Source organism: Cataglyphis hispanica, chromosome 4, assembly GCF_021464435.1.
Source record: "Cataglyphis hispanica isolate Lineage 1 chromosome 4, ULB_Chis1_1.0, whole genome shotgun sequence".
NCBI lineage: Eukaryota > Metazoa > Arthropoda > Insecta > Hymenoptera > Formicidae > Cataglyphis > Cataglyphis hispanica.
In genome coordinates this window covers 6,166,961-6,184,894 of record NC_065957.1, presented here as the reverse complement: position 1 = coordinate 6,184,894, position 17,934 = coordinate 6,166,961, and the positions used below count along the sequence as shown (strand labels likewise).

The 17,934-nt window shown below is 32.4% G+C and overlaps 1 protein-coding gene across 1 annotated transcript in view; it reads left to right on the top strand.

The window, feature by feature from the left end:
- Window positions 1-17,934, top strand: part of LOC126849297 (dipeptidase 1-like) — an 85,231-nt gene that overhangs the window by 44,244 nt on the left and 23,053 nt on the right. The window lies entirely within an intron of this gene.

Below are 17,934 nucleotides of genomic sequence, written 5' to 3'. Positions count from 1 at the left end.
TATGTTCATTTATGTTTTTTATGTTTCATTTATATTATCTACGTTTATGAAACAAACACCAAAAAATACGGGGAAGGTGGGAAGATTAAGAAATCAACACACGACACGTCATTTGATGAACGAAAGTTTCAACAGAACTGAAACTATTTGGTGCAGCGAGTTTATGCTTGTGATTGCTCTGATCCAACTGCTAGCAATTAGATACGAGCGGAAAGCAATCCAACTTAGACAAAGACGCTCGCCGCGGCATATGGCATCTCATCTACAGCAGAGCAATCTTATCGATAACGAATAGACCCATTTCTATCAACGTAGAAACATATCTCAATCGAACCAGGGCGCAAAAGCTGCCAATTATCGAAACATATTATATACAAACGGGGTCACTACGCGCGCGAAATAGCTATTCGTGTTGTTGCTAAAATGGCTATGTAGTACATAAACAATTCCAATTCATTATCAATTTCATCTATAGCTATCCATTGTAACGAATCGCCATTGATCGGCATATCCCGCGTCTGTAATTCTACTCCACTACAGGCAATCCAATCAGATCGTGCCAAACGGTGTGTCGAAATGCCTTTCTAGGGTGATTTGCATGCACTCGATAAAACAGAAAATTTACTCGCTCGTAATGCCACTTGAAGTGGTTGATCTGTAACTAACTAATGGCTTTACGTGGATCGCTGTCGAAAACCGCCAAACGATCGATCGTAGACTCTCTCGATTTGCTGTGATAATTGTGGACGAATCAGATATCATTAACAGTCAATTAACCGCGTATACTCAATTTACTATCGACGATTGTCGATGAAACACGACAACGTTCAATTGTGCGTGAATTTTTAACGAATCGAGAATTGTCATATCAATCAGCTGATCCTCCTGAAAATCGCGGGACCGCGTCGATATTGCACGATCGATCGCTCACATTGCCGTGAAAAGCTTCATGCGATCACGTGCAAGCGACGTTTCATATATATATATATATATATATATATATATATATATATATATATATATATATATATATTAAAACCTTTCGATAAATCCGAAACTCTCAGCATCTGGCCTCACGTCGTTGCTCTCAATCGCCGGTCTTGTATCTTGATAAGTTACGATCATTGAAACGGGTAAACAAGTGAGCACTGACTCTTATCAAAACCAGGAATCCCGCCTGTTCGATCCCGCCGACTCTTGCCGTCTTGTCGAGATATGACGCAATCGACAAAGACAGACGGAAGAACGATCATCTATCATCTATCTACTTCGAATCTTCATCACCGCGTCTATGAAATGTTCTGAAAAAATATATATATATATATCGATCTCAATAAGAATTCATGTATGTACTCCACGTGTGTGCGTTAGTTTCTATGATTTTTTTTTATTTGTTGAAAAATTTAATTTTATATTCAATTCCATCAAAAGATAAAGATGTAAATTAAAAAATAATGACCGTCTCCCTTCATCTTTTTCAATGCGGAAAAATCGATTGCCGATTTATACGAATTAAAAGAAGACAACAAATCTGACAGACATATATGTATATAGTAATTTTTTACATCAATCGCACTGCCGATTAGTATAAACTTTGCCGTTGCAATATTTTTATTTGAGCAGCAGAAAATAGATTTCTTTGATCTCCAAAAACTATTCATTGTCAGTTTTTAATCCAATCCAGCGAACAAATATCCTTGCAATCTGCAATTAGCTGATAAAGTCTCACAAAGCCGTATCATAACTTGAAAAGCGAGAACGAAATCAACTGTCAAAAGTAATATCATTTACTTTTTGTGTTCGGAATTCTTCGCGTGAGAGGCATGTCATTATCCACATAATTCTGTTGCAGTCGAAAGATCGCGCTTCAGTGTTCTATCAAATTCCAATTTAATTTAATAAATCGATATTAAAAAAACCAATAATTAAAATAAAGTAGGTCACAGATTAATAACGCGTTTATATATTTTATTATTATATGTTAATAATTCTTTTTTCCATCTTTCAATTCATTCGTGAACATGAAATTTATATAAATATATAATACATTTATATGAATTATAAACATATATATATATATAGTTTATAGTTTTATATAAATGCAAGTTTGAAAGTTTTTAATAAATTATTAAACTTTATAGATTGCAATAAAATGACAAAAGTTAATTAATATGCATATTATTATACGGCATATTTTATTTTAATGTCAGCCTAAATTTCTGTGAGATACAAAAAGTAAAACACATTTGAATACTATCAATAATAGAAGATAATCTGATCCCTAGAATAATTTTATACAATTTTCTTTGTTTTGAATTGCGAAAATTTAAAATTTTTTTCTCTTTATTACATTGGATAAAGATAAAGTTAAAGAATATTTATGCCACAAATAAGTTTTTCTTCGTAAAAAGAGTAATAATTGACGTAAAAGTTTGTAATAAATGCCCTTAAATGATCTAAATTAATCCATTGCTATTATTGGCATATTTCCGATGCTATATAATTTATCTATATCGGAAAATTTTATGGAAAAATAAAAGACGGCATTTGTATCCAATCCGATATTTATAATCTGTTATCTGTATCGCGTGAGACGCTATAATTGATCCATAAATTTTATACTTTGATGTAATTTTATTACTTCGTGCTATCAAATACGAAGCATCTTTTATAAATTGTTTTAATCTTCGTTAATCAGGCGACAAACCGATTAAGTGAAAGGAAATGTGAACGAACACGTTCGAGATGCGATGGAGAGTGAGCGAGAATTATGCTTCAATTTCATCGATTTATGTCGAATCCAATCTCCGGGAGCGGGAAATCTACGTTTGTTATTGATTGTGAGCCCTTTTTAATCCTGACAATTTATTAATCGTGCTGATAGGTAGACAAATAGCGGGCCGATATTCTCCTAATCATGGATTTATATAAATCGAAAAGCTTCTTTTATCATTAGCCGACTGCTTAATGCCAAAGAATCGATTACTGTCAGAGAGAAGTTCGGTCCCTCATAAATAATTTTCATTTAGCAGTCTTATAATGAGATGAATCAGAGTTGCCCTATTTTCTTCGTAATTGAATGCCGGGATTGCTATGATGTTGATTAAAATTTTAATATGTGTGGAGAATACATTTTATGTAATTATATATTTCATTAAAATCAGAGCATAATTTCTTTATTATTAATAAAGCATTCCTATTTTTTTTAAAGTCTTAAAAAAAAAATTAAAAGATTATGCGATATATATCTTAGAATGCTATATAGAGAATATTTTTTATAATACAGAATTAAAAAAAATATTTTTCATTTGCTTTTCCCATAAAATATTATTCTCGCTTAAGTATTTCTTTTATCAAAAATTTAATTTTTTTGGACATATTTATTTTGTAGTTTAAATCCTTAATTATGTCTAGAATTGTAAAAAAAATCTTGCTAGAGATACAAAAAATGATGGAATGCTGATTATTTAACTTATCGAAGAGTTGACATATCCCGAGAGCGACGAGAGAGAGGCTTCGCACCTCGAACTGCAGCTATATTTGCGATTAGCTCGTCTCTTCTCCTGCTCATCAATACGGGCGTCGCGCACGTTCGCTCTTGGCCCGCGGAGGATATTAATGGCCCTCTGGGCGCGTTCCATGACAGAGGCAGGCCAATTTCGATCTGGATCAATGGCGACATCATAATCAGCAAAGGCCCTCGGCTGAGCCATTCACTTAGGCTGAGATTGCTGGCGGCAATCGCGGGCTCTATAAGCTATAGAGTCGCTATAGAGCCGCCGATATCTAAACTACCCCTTCCTCCTGCCGTATGCTCTCTATCTCCTCGCATCATCCTCTCTCGCATCCTGATTGCGCGTATGACCAACCGCATTCGCATCGTTCCCTATCGCTGGACCGCACCCGCCTTCGAGATTAAGTCAGAAATTAGATCGCACGCCGTCGCGCCCGAGTGAGTGGCCACTTCACGATCGCGTGACGGGAAATTATCTAGAAATCTTCGATCTCCGATCGTGCGAGAAGCGTTTCATGATGAGCGACGTCAAGTAGTAAAGTAAGAGCTTGATCCGAGCATACTCGAATTGAATGTTCGATAGTCGGAACGGTTGTAGGATATATCCTATATATATTACCTATATATACTAATGATAAAAATATAAAGATGAAAAATATATTTAAGTATTAATTATTTCTCGAAAGGTGAATTGAATAGTATTTGAAATGGACAATAAAAATATTTATGAAATATCTTTCTTTTACTAAATTTAACATATATTAATAATAATAATTTATTTGTACGTTAATTAAACTGCTATTTGAAATATATAATTATAATAATAAATATTTTAAACAAATAAAATTATTACTGTCATTATATTTCATATATTATTTTCAATAACTTGCAATTAAAATTCATTTATTGGTGATTTCCTCATTATGGTTAACTCATTTTTATATATTATGCAATTTCATAATTATGTAAGATTTTTATTAGTCGGAAATAAAAAGCATTTTTTGGACAAACGTTATCACATTTGTTTTGAACAAACGTTATCACATTTGTTTAGATGTAAATTTACGGTAACGATTGCAACTGTGATTCTTACACGTACGAATTTCATTCACCAGACGAGTATCTAGCTGAGACTCGAGGCATACCAAACGATTAGTCATAATGGCCCGGCTCGTATAATAGTCCGAAGTCAAGAACCCACGTACTCATTACGTATTCTGCTTAACTCGAGCTGCAGTCGGAACTCGGACAAGTTTGCACCGACACTATTTGGGCGTCGTGAAAAGGGGGATAGGTGTTCGTTGGCGAACTTGGTAACGGTGTTGCCAGTGTCAATGGGCCGGTAAGGTCGTGGGGAAACTTTAGGCTTCGATTATCGAAACGCTAATTACGCCGACTCGCGCCTCACGTCGAGAACTCAAGTTATTAAAATTTGTTATTAACCTACAGAAAGAGAGAAAATGCGTCCGAATTTTGATAACAAATGTAATCAAAACTAGATTTCGAAAAATATTAAAATTCACAAAAATGGCCCAGAATAAAATTTCAACAAAAATTCTTATATTTATCTTTTTTGCTGTTATCAAAAATATTAAATGGAACAAATTGTGCGTATATATTTACTAAATTCTCTCTCTCTCTCTCTCTCTCTCTCTCTCTCTCTCTCTTTGTCTACATTTAAAGTAGTTGCAACAAATGTAACTTTTTTTATTTTTAAGTACTTTCATAACATAAGGCTAAATTATATATAGGTAGAAAATTTCGCTATAAGTTTAAAAATTTTAGTGATACAAATACTTACTTTTTTAAATATTATTGATATTACAATCATGCTAAAGAGTCACTTCGTGACTCCACGTGACGACTTTTAATCAGATCCCATTTATTGCCCACTTTCGTCTTAATTTTATCACAATTTTTCTTGCTATTAAAATGTAAAGGAAGCTTCACTTTGTAGAAATCGACTATCGATTATTGCTACCATCTTTTTTATTATTAATTTTCTTGTTCGTATAACTTATGGTGGATTAATCGTGAATCATTCGCGCTTTGACAAAATATTATTAGTGATTTACGAAGAATTAGTAAGTGATATAATTAAAAACTTTAAAATTTGATTATTGACGATATTCTTTCTTCTTGGATAAAATTTTAAACATCAACAAAAAGTTTGATAAGCTTGTTCGAGAAGAAAGAGACAGCTTTATGATTAAAGAATGTTAAGTTGTGAAATGAAATTTTCGTTGTAAAGTCAGAGTTTATAATCTCGTATAAAAATTCTTTATTTTTCTCGATGCATCGCTTAAGACTTAACTTAATTTATCTTTATCAAGAACATGTAACACATGAGAAAAAGATAAATTTTTATTCTATTAATTATGGAATTTGACGCTATACTAGCGTCGCAAAAAATTAAAACCTGAAATTGTTGATGTTAAATTCTGATTAATAAAATCAGAGAAACTAAACAAATCAATGTAGATAAAAATAGTTCAGTTCTGTCAAAAATGTCGATACATCTGTCTCTCTCAAATATTCGATTACAGAGACAAAAATGACAGCCGACCTATCGCTTGTTTCTCTTGTCATCTGTCTCTCATTTGACTTTGTACATTTACCTGCGGCTGCATCACATTCATTATTATCCAAATCGTGTGATGCTACACTGTATTCTATTTATTGAGATTTTAAACGCAATAAATGAATAAATTCTATTATATTTCGCAACTGCAGTTAAATTAAATCTTCATAGCCATTACCGTGAGTGACCCGTTCTTTTCAATTACAACGTAATCTGTTAAATATAGTGACGTGTTATTAAGTCTTAATTGGTTTCGCTAATTTGATTATAAGAGCAATGGAAAAATTGTTTGCTTCACCGACTTTTTGTAACAATCCAATTCGCGCAAAGCACAAAAATCGACGATATCAACCGGATGGCAGATGTCGATATGTCAATCACTTTTGAAAATCATCAGACTTTAGCTCATGTCACCTTTGGTTTCTACGGAGGAGAAACTCCAGCATTATATAGATCGACTATCTTTGACAAACAATAGTCTTCGAGCAATACACACGATATATTTTATTCTCATTGTTAAATTACATCAAAGTTATATGATACGTTATAATTATTGGCAAAAATAAATATGCAGTTAATTATCATTAGTGATATTATTTTATCATTATTTAACAAATTTTTAATTTTTATGCGCACGCGTAAGCATATAATATTGATATCATTTTAATCATTTTTAATAAATATTTTTTATATTAAAAGTTTTTTAATCTCTCTTATTTTCTATATTAATAAAAATTAAAGACATTTATATATCGCAACGTGCAGGAAGAGAAGAGGAGATATTTTTCCGATTGCCGGTCCGATCGATTGTGATCCGGCGTGATCGCGAAGTTTTACGAAAATCGGTGGCGACAGGTGTCGATATGTCAATCAATTTATTAAATCGATAGGATTCGGCATACGCGTCCTCAGCCAATGAGGAACGTCGCGTATATGAGGGGAATGGGAGGAGGAGGAGGACGCGAATTGGCCGTTATTACGAGACGGGTATTATAGTCGGTGTGCTGGTACACGCAGGACTGGTTTACGCGCCTCCATTTATAGTGGACGCAAAGCACTCGGTCGGTGTACCACTATCATAATTAGGTCATATTGGATAATAATGCCACACCTGATCATTCCAACGGAGAAGAGACCTATGTAGATCTCCCGGAGGTATTCCCGAAAAGATGCATATTAGATCAACGAGCCAGTCGGCTGCATCCCTCGCTTAATTTGCGTTCATAGACGATTGGTAATTAGAATTAAACAGAAGATAAATTAATATTTTTTTAAAAGTGAAAAAGTCGATATTTAATTTACGAAAGATAAAATCCGCTGCTCTATTGGTGTGCCTTATATTATATTATAACTTATACATAAATATTTATATGTGTTTATTCTATGTTATAGATACATATATATGTTATACCTATAATATATATTGGCGTTATATATTTTAATTTCTTAAAGTTTAACTTAACGGGAAAACATTTCATTTTACTAAAGTTTTCGTTTAATCACAATTAAATTTGAGGAACATATTGCCACGTAACATTAATAAACAAATGACGTTATAATTGATCGGATTGTAAGGACCAATACTCAAGTATCGAGGAAGAACGTTATTTGTGAATGTCCATAAATGAGCAAAGAATGATGCTCGGGCAAAAAGCTGTTTCATTTAGACCATCCCGAGTTCGAATGTACTATTATCGGCGAATTAGCGAAGCGTATCAACTTCCTCTTTCCCCTCGTCTGTGAAACTGATCGAAGCTACCGGCTATTTTTCCGTTGTTCTTCCTATTTCCCGACCATAAAACGCGCCGTGCTAATAACAAGCCGTGTATTTTATTGCGCGCCGTTTCTAAAAAGTATCGATTGTCCAGGCTTTCTGCCAAAAACTTCATTTCCTCTATCACGCGAAAGATGACGACTTATATCGATCGCTTTTTTAACTGACCGGGTACATGACATCGGAAGGGACACAAGACATTTTTTGAACATGAAATGGCTCGATCTCTTTGCATAAACTTGGAATAACAGCAGTGAAAAGATTCCCTCACTTTCCTCGCATTAAAACGCAAAAGAGAAAAAGAGAGAGAGAAAGATTATTACGCTATTATTTCTCTTGCCTATTAAGAACAAGCCAAATCGTTGTTTACCTCGATCTGTAACTTGGCACTGAAACCATTCGCTTTAAAGTCGCAAATAAAATTTCGCGTGCTGGTAAAATTCGATTTTCGATTTCTTGTGCTGGGATAACAAGAAGACGTCGAGACAGAACCTAAGAAATATAGATCAGCATTTCTAATTCTCCTCCTACTAATTTAAAAGAGTACTCGACCAAATCCCGCAAGAGCCAAAAAAATATCATTTTCTCAACAATTATAAATATCTAAATTATTTTACTTTTGTTTAATTAAAATCATACGACGCATACTAAGTGATTTTATTCATCAATAATTTCTCTAACGCTTTCGTGGTTACAGAAACGCATTTCAAAAAATATCAGAAATGTCAGTTTGTTTTGTATGCTTATATTTTGGACGATTATTACTCGCGTGAGTACCATTCGGATAGTATACTCATATAGAATTCTCTACGCATGCAGAATACGATGGGTACTCATTTCAATGTTTGTATTACGGAATAAGGAGCAGAGGAAACATGGTCGGAAGGATAAGTTCGCAAAAAGGGATAGCAGTCTTCAAACTCCCACCGAGGGTTATATACCTCTGATGGTATATCTCTCTGTGAATTTATTTATATGAAATCCGCTGGTTTTTCACTCGTCAGTTATGAACACTGCCTCCTCAAACTAAAACCCCAGTTAGATATCGCCTAATAAATAACTAAACTTATAGAAATATTTATACCACGTGATACACATGTGGAAGATTATGAATACAAAATTTTCTCTACAAACCCGTACTTTATGTAAATCATATATTAGTAACACAAAATTTAGAGATTTTTTTTTAAGCAATTTGTTACATAAAAATTGTACAAGAGTCATTTTTCTGTGTGACATCGAAATTTAATCAAAAAAAATTTGTCTCGTTTTGTAAAAATATATAATAATGATTACATTCATTCTCTATTAACAAAATAATTCTTCATACCGAATGTAATTTACAAAACATAATAAATGTTTATAATTAATTAATTCTTAAATACCTTTATATATAAATATCTATCTTTAAATATCTATATATTTACAAAACAATTTTTGCATCAATGTCTCTCACAATCAGCATCAAGTTACTGCAATAATATAATTCGATATTATATTAACGATAACGATAATAATTATAATCATAAAATGAACAAGTAATTTAAATAAAGCTTGTCAAAAAAAATTGCTTTAAATTATTTTGCGTCCAAAATATTCCAAATGTGAATTTTGTTTTAATTATACAATTTCTCTGAAATTCAAGTAATTTACTTTGTTAAACAATAACAATTATACAGTTTGAGTTTGCAATCTGAATTTCGGATTTCCTCTCGAATATTCAATTCATATAATCCACTTTCATCTCCGTAGCGTAATTCATAATACAGTGTGCATACTATCATTTTACGAAACGAACTAAGCGAATCGGTATTTGCGCGATCTTGCTAGGAAGGAAATCCGAAATTGGGAGATTCACCGTATATATGGAAACAGGTGCGCGTCATTCGCTTTCGAATTGTCTATTTACCAAGCCAGAAATTACAAATCATTCTATTAAGCGCGTCAATATATAATTTACATTTCAGATATATTTGCTATTATTTTGTATGAATAAATTAAAGCTAATTCATTAAAGAGACTTCACCGAAATTGACATAATTCTAATCAATTCCGAATATGTTCTACGTGTGTTATATGTGTGTACATGCAAAAATTATGTTATATGATATAAAATATATTTAATATACACCATGCATATTATATAATATTGCGTATTTAATGTCGAAAACGATGCATCAGAGCATAGAACGGACTTTCTTTTCAATATCGAAAATTCAGCATTGGAAAATTGCGCTTTCTTCCTAGTATCGAAAAATTGCTTTCTTGTAGCTTCGGAATACATACTACAATGTATGATCGCATGAATGCATCCAGACACGATAGACTCGCTGGTGCATCAAACGCAGATGCATCTAGCATACAAAGTATATGCAAGAATGGAGTTGCTATATAGATGATGTAAAAAAATGTAGCATAACTTTTCAAATTTTAATATTTCAGACAATATATCGAGAGAAAAATTATTTGATTATGGATCTAAATGTGATGCTCTTACAAATTGCAACGAGATATCGATTCACGAAATATCGATAATAATTTGAAATAAAAATGAAAGTAATTTAATATCATAAACATCCCAAAGAAAAGAGAAAAATTATATATAGTTCTATTTTCGAGATTAGAATCAAGTCGAAATATCGTGCAAAAATTCGCGAGAAATGCATGACTTTATTCATTTTTTTTTCGTCCTCTTGCACACACACACACACACACACACACACATACACACTACCTTTTCTCTCTAAAAATCTAACAAAATTTACTTACTCGCAGTTTTTGATGTTTATCATATCTATTATTTTATTACAATCTTAAATATAATATATGTATAAGAAATACGTATCTCATATTATACTAACAATTGTGGTTCTCCATTTATTGGTTTAATAACTTTACACTCGCTTTGTTAGCTATAGCTAGGCAAAGGTATTTTTTATAGTTTGATGCATAACCTTGCCTCCCCTCTCTCTCCATCTGACTATCGAGCGACGCTGAAAACAAAAAGCGTTTGATATACGATATGAATCATTCGCGTTCAATTACACCATCGAACAGGAGAAGAAGAACGATAGATGAAGCCGAAGGCTCGCCGCAGCGATGATAATCGCTCGTTTGTTTCATAGCTGAGAGGTCCTATGTTTTGCACGATTTATATCGTCAAAGCACTGAAAGCTATTTTGAATGATTTAATGCCATGATATAAAGAAAATAAATAAGCGATTAAGATATATATAATTTACTTTATATATATATTTTAATCGCTTATTTATTTTCTTTAATTAAATTTATTTTCTTTAAAATATATTTTAAAAATTCATATTTAATTTAAATTTTATAAAAAGTCTTTCAAATTGTTCCGTAAATTTAATCTGATAATATTAGTATTAATATGATAATATTGAATAAAAAAATTGGGATGTACATACGTATATATTTTACACCAATAATATCATTACTCATATTACGTATATCAACAATAACAAAAATAAACAAGAGTGTAAATTATATATATGTATATATTTTAGAAATATCGATTCTATAGCGAGACTTTTATATATATATATATTCGCAAGCTAATATGTGAATCCAATAAATTCGCCAATTGGTAAAAAAATATTAATTATTTATCACAAAATTTTGATGTGATGTAATAGTCGAGCTACCTTCTTTCTTTCGTTAACGGAAAAATGTCTAACAGAAATGACATGCGTATAAAACCAATAAGAGAAATGGAATGGAAAAGACAAAGGATAATCGCGCTCATCATGATTCGTCGTACGACGTCGAATAAAACGCGGTTGCACCATAATCTGATTCGTTTGCAGCGACGTATCATTTGTGATCTCCGCATCACCTTTTTATCCTCATGCCGTCATTCTTTTATTGCGCGCGGAAGTTTTATGTCTCGTTCCTACCATCGATGTTCAACTCGCGATGTTCTGACAAATTGACGGTGGTTTCTCTATGACAATGAGACTGAACATGCGTTGAGAATTTTTCTTTTCTCGAAATCGAGTAATATAAGACAGAAATATATGTATGTGTGTGTATAGACAGTTCGAAAAAAATTAAAACAATATTTTCAGAAAAAGAGAGACTCAGAAAATAAAAAACTTCACTAGAAATACACACATAAGAGTAAAAGGCAAATCTTGTGCTGTCGTGCTGCAAAGCAAATGATACAGAAATAAGAAATATCATTTTTTAAATCATGTTACAAATTAAAACCCTGTGCGCGATTACAAAAAGTCCTAATATTTTTCTGTAAAATAAATATTGAAAGTTACTAATGAGCTGAATTTTATATAACTTTTATTTTGTTGTATATTACATTCGTATACTTATTAATTAATAATAAATTTATAGTGTTATAATATATATGCAAATTTATAATATGCAAATGTATATAAAACTTGGATATATAACAATCTTATTTTAAATTATGTTTATTTATAAGCAACTTTAATCGGAACAATTCTGAATATCAAAAAATTTATTTTATGCATTATTTATTTTTTAGAATTAAGCCTGATAAAGCAAAAAAAAATAAAACTAAGCAAGATATTTAAATGTTATGCAAAACTGATGTTTTTTGGAGTCAGATAAACTGTTACAGTGATGAATAAAAATGGATTGATTGAACATGATAAATATTGGGAGATATATGCTAAATATTGGAGTGTATCTTTTCAAAGTTTCGGACTATTGATCCTTTCCAATGACAACGCACTCCAGCAATGCTATTGTAAATTATATGTATCACTATTATAGGCTACAATGTTAACATATTGCAGAGTGGACTTAACATGCATATTCGGCGCATATAATCAATCTTCATTTCATACATGATTTCAGTACACAGTTTAATTACCCTTTTTATGCATTATGTCGCTGATTGACTGCATTTATTATTTTCTCAATAAAGAATGCAGAGAAACTTAGTAATAAAAAAAATAAAATTTCTTTTTTGAAACTTTCTCTAATATTATTTTAAGCAAAATTACAAAATAAATAAATATATATAATTTAATCGGTTTAATATATAAATATAGATGTGTAACACATATATAAATATAGTTTATATAAGCGTATTTATGTAAAAATTTAAGTATATATTTGTAAATAATCGTCGGATTATTTTGAGGATTAAGTGAAAATTCTCGCGAGTACTAGGCCATATTAATGGTCGAAGACTACAAAAGAAGAAAACTAAAGAAAACCTGGAAGGAAATACAATGCGAACAATCGGATTTAGAATTCCGGGCACGTTATGAAAGGGTGGCGAAAGCTTCTCTCTATCTGTTTTTCTGGTAACCCCTACCAGAGATACTGGCGACTTCTAATTCAATTATCGAAACAATCTCGACAAAAGGTGCGACCATTGTCACCGACACGAAGCAGCGGCGCTCGTGAAATTCAATTTTTTAGTTCCCAAGACTGCTTGTCTAAGCCCTTTCACTCTCTTCTAGACTCAAATAAATATTAAAGCTTGGTAAAAGAAAACTTCGTCCCTTGCGCTCTTCGGCCTCGTTTGTAAATCAGACTGAAACGTCCAAATAAAGCTTGGCAACAAAGAGTTGCGAAAGAAACTAAGTAAACGAATAAATTATTTAAACTAACAATAAATATAAAACATAAATGATGCTGATGTTAACTGATTTAATGTAAAAGATTTTAATATGATATTAAAAACATATACATGTGTATCACTTAAACATTTCAAGTTAAAACTGAAACTGTGATTTTACTTCTTAAATATGAGGATATCAATTTAAAAAATCAAGAATTAAGCATGCTTTGTATTCATCACATATTTAATTCATCATAGTTAAAAAATCCTTTTATAAAAATGGACTTTCTTCCCGGGAATTTATAAAATATATAAGATATATAAAAATATATAAATTAATAAATAAAAAAAAAATAATATATGAAAATTACAATTCTTACCTAAAAATAAATGAAAGGAATTAATAAGCAACTTTGCCATTCATTTAAGCAAGAAGATAAAAAGCGTTTGTACAAAAGAAACTAAAAGAGATGAAAATGTAAAACAATTACAAGAGCAGCAGAGAAATGTTGCGAGTTCCAAGCGTTATTATTCCCCAAGATGGAAGAAAACGTGGCGATGTAAAAAGAACGGGTACCATTTGCGTATCAATTTCAGGAACGCGGTTTTTTTTCTGTATAAAAAGCGATACGCGCTTTTGAACCATTAATATTTATCAAACAACAATGCGCCATCTAGAGCGTATCGATCCGCGCCGTGGAGTCCCTTGCAGATATACGCGTTGACGTTACCCAATATAAATTTTACGCACAATCGTTCACGTTACAGTCCTGTCGCATCGCACTTGTCAACTATGATTTACTGCAGTATCTACGGACGACGCGATTTATTTAGCAATTTTACGACCGGCAGAAATATAAATAACGCGCCGCTAGTCGCGCAAACCCTACGACAAATCCATCGAGGGTTAAAGCAGGAGTTCGCCCTTAATGGCGGCCCCGGGTGAAACGGTAAGCACGTCCATACGGACGAACTTCGTTCCCCCTGAGTGCTCACCCGCAGATAAAAGCCTGCTCAGAAAATGGAGAGGGAAAGAGAAAGCTCGAAAACTGAATGCGGAATCGTGTCCCCTCCGCCTCCGCCTCTTCCTCGAAACTCGATAAAAGCGTGGAGAGACTGTAACTGCGGAAAAACTCATATTTTCTTCATTATAAATCAATATTACTAATGTAAGCATATGTCCACTCAAAAGCGATTCCTTCTGATAAAAGTGTGCGGTAGATGTAGACTTTAATGATAAGTGAGACTCTCGATGATTGTTCATATAAGAGAGAGAGAGAGAGAGAGAGAGAGAGAGAGTTTTGCTTTACAAGAGCGACTATCAATAAAACTCACTTGACAGTTTTATTTCCTGAGACTGATTTTCGATGGATGTTCGCTTGAGGATTTTACCATCCTGTAAGAGTAACTTTCAATGATAAAACCCATAATCTTGATGGCCACTATGTAAGTGCAACCATCGATAATAAAACTCTCGTAGTTGAATATTGTACTCTCTAACATAAAATTGATTTCCTATAGATACTCGTTTTTAAAACTTTTTGAAAACGATTATCAAGATAAAACGCTTAAGTATTTTGCTTTATTATTGTTATAATATTTTTGCATAATATTTTATTTCACATAATTTTTATCACGGTAATTTCTCCAACATTACATTATCCTCAAAGCATCAAAGAACCGCGCATTAAATTTTCTCTAGAAAATAGCTCAAATCATTTTACTTTACAAAATCAATTTATCATACCGCACGGATGTTCGCTTTCATTTCGCGTTTACAACGAAACAACTCGGGAACGAATCGAAGGTGCATTAACGCGCGATGAAAATCCGCATCCGCGGCAAAGTTCAAGGCTCAAGGCGGGTACTTATGCATAGATAAAAGCACGCTGAGAGAGAATGGCGAGCGGAGTTTGGTGGCAAAATGGTTTTCGCACGTTTTCTGTGGCAAGCCGAAGAAAACGTTATGAAAAAGCGCCGCGAACTAGAAGCGGCACACAAGAAAAGCGTCCGGGAATCGCGAAGTAGTTGGCACAAAAGTTTTCGCCAGCGGCGGAAATTTTACTAACTGCGTTTTGATGAGACATGATTGATCTACTTTTTTTTACGAAGGACAGAGGTTGCTGCACACTGCGTGACAAATTAGTAATTTTTGTTTCAAAACTGAACGAGAGAAAAACTGGTATAATGGAAACAAGATGAATTTATAACACAGAGAATGTAAAAATATATATATATATATATATATATATATATATATATATATATATATGGTGAGAATCGTGTATGTATCAGAAAATATTTTAAAAGCTTTTTTTCATTATACAATTTTTCTGGGAGTACTTTTAAGAAAATAATCACAATAATACATTAATAATATATTATAAATATATATTAATTTTGCAATAAAACGATGTAAACATATAAATAATAGAAGAGAAAGATGTGTTTATATACACATATGATATAACGTAATTATGAATTCAAAATTAATCTTTGAGTAATCACATAGTATGATTTCTAATAAATATTGATATGAATAATAAATAAATAAAGACCGTGTTGTGATTGACACATATATGTATGTAACATGCGGCTTATAACATATAATATTATTATTAATAATATATAAAGTGTTAACAAATGGATCAATTCGGACGTTTCGATTCATGAATTAACGAGGTATTTTGAATTTAATATATTTCGCTAAAATGTTCTCTCACATTATTTTATTAATAAAAATTAATTAATTATTTCTTGGCTCAAGAATATCTATCGTCAGTATGATTTCACCGATAATGCCAGAAGATTAAATAAAAAGGAATGGAGCATAACATATAGCATTTGTCATTAGAAATTAATATAATAAATTTTATCTGCAATGTAGTATATACGATTACGATGAACGAAAATGCGTTATGCATTTAAAACTGTAATAAAATGATCGATAAATTGTTTAGCATCTTCACAATTAAACAATAATAACATAAAAATAATAATTCAGGGGAATAAAATATAATAAATAAAAAATTGAATATAACGTTATTATATTATTATTTTTGCGATATATGTTTTCTCAATTTGTGGTAATAAAAATATGGCCTTAATTACGTACAATTTAAAATCAGTTGCGTATTGTATCGCGAATAAAATCTTTATCGATATACATTATATTATACGCAGAGTTAGTTAATATGCAGCATAATGTTTATCGCAAAATTACAGCAGAAATAACATTTATTTCCTAAATAAATATTTGTGAGTTTCTCAAGGAAATTTACTCTGTTTAATTCTACAAAAATACGCATGAAGATCGTGTTAAAAAAATATACAGCCATTTTGTTCGTTCTGCCGCCGCTCGAATTATCGTGGAAAAAGTGTGATTATAAAAGCGATATAACAAAACAAGAAAAAATTCTGTAATTCGCGGGAGTGTATCGAGATGCATTCATAAGTCGAAGACGACAACAAATTCGGTTTTTGTTTCTCGAATCAAGCCACTGAAACTTCGCTGCGCGTATGTACTTTACGTAGGTAGGTCAATATCCTTAACAATGACAATTCTGTTTACGAAGAAATTTCGCTGTAGCGGATGCGCGACGAAATTTCGTATCTTTTCAGTTCGTTGGGATGCATATACAGAGACGGAAAGCGAGTTCCTGACCTGCTTACTCCTTCGTTCGATCTTTACCATCCTCCCTCTATCCTTTAACTGCCGACGACAACGCGGAGAAAGTACCGTGACCGCGAAATGATTGCCGAAGTTTTGCAGCAAGACAATTGCGATAAAAGATAATCAGCGAGGTTGGTAGCTTCATCCGCGAAGTCGGCCACGCTGGACCAACAATCCCGTCTCACCGTTGTATTTACTCTCTACCCTACCACCTGTCTCTCTACGACTTTCCTCCTGAAAATACCCGTTGGCACAGGCTGTAAGAAAGTGATTTTCTTGTCGGGAAAAAGCCGTTTCGAGGGAATACAAAACAAGAGAACTCTTACTGCGGATGCACTTGCGCGCAAAACGCATCAAAGCTTTGTTTTCGAGAGCTCTTCTCCATTGCGCGACTTTGCCTTAGCAAAGAAAATATATATTGTAATTCTCCCTATATGAACAACACAGATAATATACATTCATTGAGTTCCGGCAAGTTCCGAAAGCTTCGACTAAAAAAAAATATAAACTATAATTCCAGATATCATTTAATATTTAATAACCGTAAACTTTAAAGAAAAAATCTACAAAAGAAAATGTGAATATTTCATTTATATCTCAAATAAAATACGATTGTGTTTTCACAAATAAAATATAATATTTTACATTTAGTTGACTCCTTACACGTAGGCGTATAATGTCACAGATAGCCGAAGATGCACATGCACCCTTTGCGCTTCTCTCAGCTACCCATAAATTCAAGTATCTTGGCGTTTATTAACGCAATTACAAGATTTGACATTATTCCGCGAAGCGACGACGAAGCGGCTTGTATTTAATC